The sequence below is a fragment of the Sinocyclocheilus grahami genome, unplaced genomic scaffold (assembly GCF_001515645.1).
Source record: "Sinocyclocheilus grahami isolate Dianchi unplaced genomic scaffold, SAMN03320097.WGS_v1.1 scaffold222.1, whole genome shotgun sequence".
Taxonomy (NCBI): domain Eukaryota; kingdom Metazoa; phylum Chordata; class Actinopteri; order Cypriniformes; family Cyprinidae; genus Sinocyclocheilus; species Sinocyclocheilus grahami.
This window is the reverse complement of record NW_015505401.1, coordinates 1,351,578-1,361,088: the sequence shown is the minus strand read 5'-3', so window position 1 is coordinate 1,361,088 and position 9,511 is coordinate 1,351,578. Positions and strand designations below refer to the sequence as shown.

Sequence of the window (9,511 nt, the reverse complement as noted above, 5' to 3'; positions counted from 1 at the left end):
CCAAACCCATTATATTAGGAGTATGTTATCTCACTTTGCAGACACATTTATGGAGCCGACGCTTGAAACTAGCGTTCCAAGTTTATAAGGCGTGCAAATGAATGCCTCTTAATCATAGCTGAAGCTAACGAAAAATAATAATAAATGGCTAAATGTGTGTTTTGGTGCTTGGTCCGATCCACTTTTCAACAGCATTTTTCAAAAATCGCTTACTGCACGAGGGATAGTAAACTAAAAAAAATGACAATTCTGACAATCATGTTGTTCCAAACCTGTTGAGTTTCTTTCTTCTGCTGAACACAAAAAGATATTTCGAAAAATGTTGCCAACAAAATAGTTGACGGTAGATGACATCAGCTGTTTGGTTACAAACATTCTTCAAAATATCTTCTTTTATGCTCAACAAAAAAAATAATCTAATACAGGTTTAGAAAAATGAAAACTCTGTCATCATTTACTGACTCTCATGTTGTTCCAAACCAATGAAGGGATGGAGGTTTCATTAAAAATATCTTAATGTGTGTTTTGAAAATACGGTCTGATTTTCATATGCAATTTATAATTTCTAACTAATTCATAAAAAACGGCAGATGGGCTGAATTAAAATGCTAAATTTCTGTGTTAGTAGGTGGCGCACTTAGACAAGCAGAAATACTCAGAGTTACCCCGGTACACAAATGCTGCACAACTTTTTGTTGTTGACACTCACTTGTAACTGAGAAGAATGTTGTTAATGTAATGTAGTTAAATCGTATTTACTTGTTTTCAAACCATTGAGATTTTTGTATTCACATGGTGCTTTTAAACTACAAAAAAATGGTTGCATTGATGGCATGCATATGTGTGTCTCAGTCTGAAAAGATCCAATAACACCCATTAATTCAAATTAACCATTTTGACCAAATGTTTTGTAAAAAAATTACTAGTTCACATCACATTTTTGCACTGAATTTTCATCTTGGTGTGAACAGGCATTTAGAGCTGTTGTTGATACCTTTTGAAATTCAGAAAACACATGCGAACTAGATATTCTGACCAATGAGGGGACACTTTGCTCACATGTGACTTGACGAAATTGGTCATTTTAGAATATTTCTTTGTGAAATCATCCCTAAATCATCAGAATTAAGCAAACCAAACTAGTTTGTACAATAAGTGGACACTTTGCTATCCCATAATACCACTCAAAATGTCAGATTCTAAAAATTTGTGTCGGTACCAAAATATTTGCAAAAATCAATGCCAGTATGGTGAATATAGTATGTGTGTACTTTTATTACACCTGCAAAACTATTGTTTGTATCATCAGTTCTTCATGAAAGAACTGGAATTCAGATGCATTCAGAGAGGTTTAAATTATTAACAGCCCAAAATCATACCCTGAAACAAACTGCTTTAACAGAAAAGGCTGCATTCTCACCAAATACATTCACTCCTACTCACATCTTGTTATTCTGCAAACCAGTGAAGAAACCAAGCTTGATCAGTCCGACTGTAATCATTGAAACGGTCTACACTGCAAGTGTGCATCTTTATGCTCTAGTTTTGTTGTGTTGTGCATCTGGAAACGGTGCTAAACTAGATAAACTAAATCCAATCATCCAATCAGCAGCTGCATGCAAACGCACACACATACAGTACACTGTTTTCAAACCATTGAGATTTTTGTATTCACATGGTGCTTTTAAACTACAAAAAAATGGTTGCATTGATGGCATGCATATGTGTGTCTAAGTCTGAAAAGATCCAATAACACCCATTAATTCAAATTAACCATTTTGACCAAATGTTTTGTAAAAAAATTACTAGTTCACATCACATTTTTGCACTGAATTTTCATCTTGGTGTGAACAGGCATTTAGAGCTGTTGTTGATACCTTTTGAAATTCAGAAAACACATGCGAACTAGATATTCTGACCAATGAGGGGACACTTTGCTCACATGTGACTTGACGAAATTGGTCATTTTAGAATATTTCTTTGTGAAATCATCCCTAAATCATCAGAATTAAGCAAACCAAACTAGTTTGTACAATAAGTGGACACTTTGCTATCCCATAATACCACTCAAAATGTCAGATTCGAAAAATTTGTGTCGGTACCAAAATATTTGCAAAAATCAATGCCAGTATGGTGAATATAGTATGTGTGTACTTTTATTACACCTGCAAAACTATTGTTTGTATCATAAGTTCTTCATGAAAGAACTGGAATTCAGATGCATTCAGAGAGGTTTAAATTATTAACAGCCCAAAATCATACCCTGAAACAAACTGCTTTAACAGAAAAGGCTGCATTCTCACCAAATACATTCACTCCTACTCACATCTTGTTATTCTGCAAACCAGTGAAGAAACCAAGCTTGATCAGTCCGACTGTAATCATTGAAACGGTCTACACTGCAAGTGTGCATCTTTATGCTCTAGTTTTGTTGTGTTGTGCATCTGGAAACGGTGCTAAACTAGATAAACTAAATCCAATCATCCAATCAGCAGCTGCATGCAAACGCACACACATACAGTACACACACTAATTTGCAGAGACACCTTCACAAGAACTCTCATTAACACTCTCACTCTGCAGCAGCAGATAAAACTCACTCGCACTTCACTTCTCCAGCTCATTTTTTTTCAGCTACCTCTAAAACATGATGCATTTTTCATTATCTGAAGAATGAAGGACTTCACTACAGCTCAACGCGCCACTTTTCCTAGAAAAAAAACTCATGCTCTGCCATGAGAAAGTGCAAGACCAGCAAAGGATTAGACATACTTGACTTAGTAACACCTTTTTTTCACTCCATGGTAATTGTGCATGTAGCAAACCAATAAACTGACCATGACTAAGAGTGTAAACTGAATCTAGAATTAGATTTCTATAGCCCTTATGTAGCCCCGCCCCTTGTCAGTGCTGTGTTCATTGTCTTGTCTTCCATTTGTATTTCCACAACATGAAGGTAAGGTCGTACAAATTTATGAATCAATCACTCGTTTTAAAATCTTCTCAGTCTACTGACATTATGACGTCCGCTTCAAACATTACTATAACTTTCATTAACGCTAATAAATATCACTTCACCAGATAATTACTCTTCAACAGCGATGCTATAGAGCTAGCGCAAAAACTAAAGTTCAAGGACAAAACTCGCATAAGGTCTATAAGATATAAAGATTGCAGTGAGATAAGTCACAGATGACTCTTACAAAGTCTATGAAGGTCATATTTCTCCTCAAAATAATAATACAAAAAGTGTAACATTTGATTTAGTTTAAACATAAATTAACCTTATTTTATAACCTTTAAAAAAATTCTGCCTTTTCACACAAATTTGACATTATTTTTGCACCAAAGTCTCATTATTGTAACACACAAAAATAAATCCAAGTTGTATTTATACACCACGGACTTATTTGTTGTACTCTTTTTAATTTACATTTATTTTAAATTAAACTAAAATGTATTAATGTGAATTTGAACTAGACAAATAGTATAGATAATGGATAAATAAATAAACCATTCATCATGGTAACAAGAATGTCAAATTTAAAAAAGCTTAATGGTTAAATATGTTTATGAGATTCATCCTAAAAGTGTTTCAGGACATGGTTCCTGAGAAGATGCTATTTGCAATCATTATGAATACTGAAGCATCTGGAGACCCTCATTATATGGGAAACTGTTTAGCAAGAGGATTTTGTTGCAAAAACCTTGGCCAAATGATGGCAGAAACAATGTTTTGTGTTTCCTCTCACAGTGAAAAAGTTGGTCTAGCTACATTCCCGGTGTCTCTTGCATCGTCTAAGCTCTTTCAAGCTCTTCCACCCACACTGCAGGAATGATCAGACAGACTATGTCAGCTTGACTTAAAAAAAAAAACATGATGTCAAAAAGCTGAGTGTTAATGACCACCTCAATGACAGCGGCAAACCCTGGAGGTCAAATGAGCTGCTGTCTGATGCTTTGATGGACAGCTGAGGGATAGCACAGTTCATGGCTTTGCAGGCACAGACCCGGTCAGCTGCTTATGATATTGACAGATTCACGCATGAAACCAGAGCATGCAGAAAAAAGAAAACAGTTACAGTTAATGAGAAGGTAAGACAGATGATTGACTTTAACCAATATCTCATTAAGTGTTTGCACCAGATTTACCAACATTCTTGAAAAGCACACATACAAACTCACTCCCCTCCTTTTGTTTTTGATGTCTAGAGGAAGGATTTTACTCAAATTATCCCCGTTTTGCATAAATCATGCTCATAGAGCATGGATAATAAGCTCTGACAGCTTCGGGCCCATTATGCTCAGGGTTCGTGTGGGAGTGTTCACCAATTCTGGTGTGAGCCGAGTTATTATCATCAATGAAGCCATTCCCACAAGTCTCTCCCTCAACCATGTGGTCAAGGTTTGATTATCGCTCATTGACCAGAGCTCGCCAATTACCCTCAGCAGGCCTTGAACACAGATCCGACCAGAGTCAGGTGATTTACTTCATTTAAGGCGGGAGTAGAAGATATTGGATCAGGAAAAACCAATTTGCATCCCTTACTGAAGCACATGAGCTCGTCCTTTATCATATTTGTTCAACATTGACTATCAGACTGTTAAAGAACACTGGATAAATACATGTTACTAACATCATTGTCTGATCTAGATGTAAATCTAAATGCTTTTACTTTTGAATGAGAAGTTGATTCATATTTTCATTACAAATTATATTATTACAATTATAATTTAAAGGAAAAGTTGAAGTAATATATTAATGTTTTTGAAAGAAGTCTTTTATGCTCATCAAGGCTGCATTTATTTGAGCAAAAACAGTAATATAGTGAAATATTGTTACAATTTAAAATACTTTGGAATACTTTTATATTTAAAAATGTAAAAAAATATATATTTCTTTTCTTTTCATTTATTCCTGTGATGTTAAAGCTGAATTTTGAGTGGACATTGGATATATGCCTTGTAATTATTAATGTTGAAAACACTTGTGCTGTTTCATAATTGTTTGGGAAAATGTGACAGGCCTACTTTTTTTGTATAAATACAAAGTTCAAAAGAAAAGCATTTATTTGAAATAGAAATCTTTTCTGTCACTTTTTATTGACCGATATTCCTCAATTTAATGTGTCTTTGCTGAATAAAAGTATTCATTTCTATATACAGGTGCATCTCAATAAATTAGAATGTCGTGGAAAATTCATTTATTTCAATAATTCAACTCAAATAAATTAAATAAGAAGCTCATAGCCCAAGTTGCTTGAAGTCCAGTGTTAAGTTTCCACAGTCTGTGATGATTTATTTATTTATTTATATATATGATATATATATATATATATATATATATATACAGTATATTAATGAATTTTGTCATTTCTTAGTGTTTGTATCTTTTTTATTTTCATATCCAATTTTTGTTTCAAATTCAAAAGTCCCAAGATGCTCTGTTTATATAGTTTTCTTCCAGATTTTCAAAGTGGTCTCAGACTTTTGGAACCCACTGAGTGTTATGAGTTTCTCTTTATCGCTGTATGAACATTATAAACATGTCTACCTGCATTTCATATAGGAACTTTTACCAGTGTGATACATCAGATCATTGTTCTGTAAATAGAGTTTTCATTATTACAGGCGGAGCACTGAAAACTGAAAATTACTGGAGAAAACGGTCCATATTGGACACAAAGGAAACATTTCATTCATCGAACACATGCTAGAATCCAAAAATGCAATAAACCGATCTATCCTCTTGGCTAGAGGATCAATAAACATTATCACCGAAATAATCAAAGACGAATTAGCAATGAAATTGATCAGATTTCTTCCTCAACCCATCTGTTTCTTTGCTATAGGGGCAGCATTCTCCCGGAACCCTTCAACCCTCATGCAAACACATGCAGACTGAAAGCAGAAAACAGATGACAGAAAACAAAACACTATTCTGAATTAATCACAGTAGTAAAATTGTAACACTTCTTGTGTGTTTGACCATAAAATCCTTTTTAACAAACAAAAGCACTGAGCCACATAAAAATACCAAACCACTACCACTCTCTTTCTTTCATTGCACATCGTCTTGTTTCTGTATTTATTAGCACTGAAAGATGCCAAGAGCTCCAGCTCTAGCTCTGTAGGGAGATACAGTTGGCTGGACACCTTTCATTTGGAAAAACAATAAAACAACCTCTGCTCTCCATAAACGAATCAATACTTTTACTGCTCGCTTCCCTTCGGCTTCATACGTTAAACAACAAACATTTAAATCTCTTTGTGTACAGAAGTTGCCTGTCCTGCAGGATGTAAACACGGAATTCATATGGGATCAGCTGATGGATACATCAGAAGCTGTATGAAATCAATACTGAGCCCTATCAAACTCCCAACACATGTGAGGGGAGTTCAAGAATGACAATCCCATATAATACACCGGCAAGCTTCATCTCCCCTGAGACCTATCCTCTGGGAATCTCCGTCTCTCCTTCTGTCTGTCTGATTCTTTCTTTGTCTCTCTCCGTTCACAAGAACACATAATACAAAGAAATATGGACATACACAGACACGCTAAAAGCCTTAGAAAATCTATGCATGGATCACCAGGCATTCTGAGCCAGTTCAATGATGGTGCATTTCAAAAATTGCATAAAAAAAAAAAACTATTTTATTATCTGTCACACCATTTAAACCATAATAGCTTTATAGTGTGGACAAAACCCTCCCAGCAGAATAGAGCTTACCAGGCAGTTAGGAGTGAATCCACTTCATCTGACAGTTCATAGATCATGACGGCCTTTTCTACCAGCAGTATGTCATTGTTAATTCTGACAACACCTACAAATCTTAGTTTTTTTATAATAGAATGGTGACGATAAGAGGTGTACTACATCAGCACAAAGCTTTCAGAGGAATAGTTCAACTACAAAATGTATTTATTTCTTTCGGAAGATGTAGGGCTTGATTTCTTGTGTAGAACACAAAAGGAGAAGTTTAGCAGAATGTCCAAGCTGCTCATGAAAGTGAAAGGGGACTTTAAAAAAAACAAAACATTTTTAATACAAATGTAGTGTATGGCTGCAGAAAACTTGGAAATGTTGTGCAAAAGGATGCATTTCGACTACTTTTATGGCGCTTTTTGTCCTCTTTGGAGCTTGAAGTCTCCAGTCCCCATTTACTTGCATTGTATGAAGAAAAAAAAAACAACGTAAACATCCTTCAGAATGTTTCCTTTTGTGCTCCACAGAAGAAAATCAGTCTTACATGTTTGAAACAACATGAGTGTGAGTAAATGAAAATTTTCAGAACAAAAAAAAAAAAAGACATTAACTGAACTTTCCTTTTTGGATGAACCATCTCTTTAAAAATATTCACACTCCACGATACAAACACTAGTTTTGTTAATTTATGTGAGTATAAGTGGTCTGGTTGTACTGTACAAACAACAACATCTCCTGTGTTCAGCAGTGGAGGAGAGTTCTGGAATTGCATTGAAAGCAAACAGAAGAACTGCAGCAGCAGTGCAGGATTTAAACAGACAGACTGTGCGCACAACAGAGAAGTGAGCTGAACTATAGTGATTAGCTATCAATGTCTTTAATGAGGTTAGAACTCACTCCGCTGGACTGGCTCGCCATGCAGATGGAGGGGGACCAGCCTCCACAGAGTCAGGCTTTTTTTGAGGGGAAGAACACTTACTCATTCCTCTAATCCAGTCTGAGAGACATAATAGCTTGATATCGAACACACACAACTTCAGCCATTCAGAATACCAAAGCAGTGCATGCAAACTACTTTTAAATAAGCTTGAAAAATGAATGTGTTTCTTTGTTCAGCTTCAAAACATAACTGTGAAGAATGCTTTATAAGAATAACAAATCCCACAGTTTCACCTCTTTAAAAATATTCACACTCCACGATACAAACACTAGTTTTGTTAATTTATGTGAGTATAAGTGGTCTGGTTGTACTGTACAAACAACAACATCTCCTGTGTTCAGCAGTGGAGGAGAGTTCTGGAATTGCATTGAAAGCAAACAGAAGAACTGCAGCAGCAGTGCAGGATTTAAACAGACAGACTGTGCGCACAACAGAGAAGTGAGCTGAACTATAGTGATTAGCTATCAATGTCTTTAATGAGGTTAGAACTCACTCCGCTGGACTGGCTCGCCATGCAGATGGAGGGGGACCAGCCTCCACAGAGTCAGGCTTTTTTTGAGGGGAAGAACACTTACTCATTCCTCTAATCCAGTCTGAGACACATAATAGCTTGATATCGAACACACACAACTTCAGCCATTCAGAATACCAAAGCAGAGTGCATGCAAACTACTTTTAAATAAGCTTGAAAAATGAATGTGTTTCTTTGTTCAGCTTCAAAACATAACTGTGAAGAATGCTTTATAAGAATAACAAATCCCACAGTTTCACTCCATATTTGACCCAGACCTAATGGCTTTAGGGCTACAGAGATGTTCAGTTCCCTGTGGAGAATCCAAATCAATACTTTTACAACAACCATTCCTACTGGAAAATGAAAAATAATGTGAGCCTGGCAGGAAAATTATTACATGCAATGGTACTATAGTTTTACCTCATATGACCCAGATATGATTATGCTATAGTCTTTCAAGAATTTACAGTATTTATAGGATAAATTATATAATGCACATCTCAATAGGTGGAAGTCTGACTTTCTCCCTTTCAAACACCTTGTTTAATTGTTGGCAGCTAAACATGGAGTGCACCAAGCCATCCATGACGGCAGAGCACTGAAGCCAGCAGGAGATAATAACTCAGTACCAGCAGGACAGAATATAGTGGGGCAGTCAGCTAAAAGTAGATCACCACAAAAACAAAACCAGAAAATATACTGCTGTTTGAAGCACACGCAACAACATTTAAAGTGCATAGCTGATTGGGGAAAAAATAGCATTTTCTTCATTTTTTGTAGGATTCAAACTGGTTTTGAATAGCCCAGGTACTAGATTTAGATCTAATATTACTAAAATAAGAGTTATTAAAGGGACGGTTCACAAAAAAAAAGAAAATTCTGTCATCATTTACTAACTTTCATGACATACCAACCCTGTATGACTTTCTTTCTTCTGCAAAACACAAAAGAAGATATTTTGAAAAGATTTCAAACTGTTTTGTCCATATAATTAACTTAAAGCCAAAAACACATTGGACTCTATAGGACCCTACTTTCATTGTAAAAAGACATTGTTCAAAATACCTTCTTTTGTTTTCCACAGAAGAAAGTAAGTCATTAAAGGTTTAGATCAACATCAATGTGTGAATTTTCATTTTTGGGTGAACAGAAGGGATGATCATGTTCGAGATGATGATTAAACTATTATTTATTATGTTTATGTAGTATTATTGTATACTATTATAGTATTTATAATTTTTTAATTGTATTTTTATATTTTCAATTATAATTTTAATTTAGGTCGTTATTTTTTTTGGGGGGGGGATTTAGCTTTTATATATATATATATATATATATATATATACA

The 9,511-nt window shown here is 35.2% G+C and overlaps 1 protein-coding gene across 1 annotated transcript in view; it reads right to left on the bottom strand.

The window, feature by feature from the left end:
* LOC107596719 (rap guanine nucleotide exchange factor 5-like) overlaps nt 1-9,511 on the bottom strand; it is a gene marked incomplete at its 5' end in the record, with an annotated part of 69,361 nt that overhangs the window by 24,214 nt on the left and 35,636 nt on the right. The window lies entirely within an intron of this gene.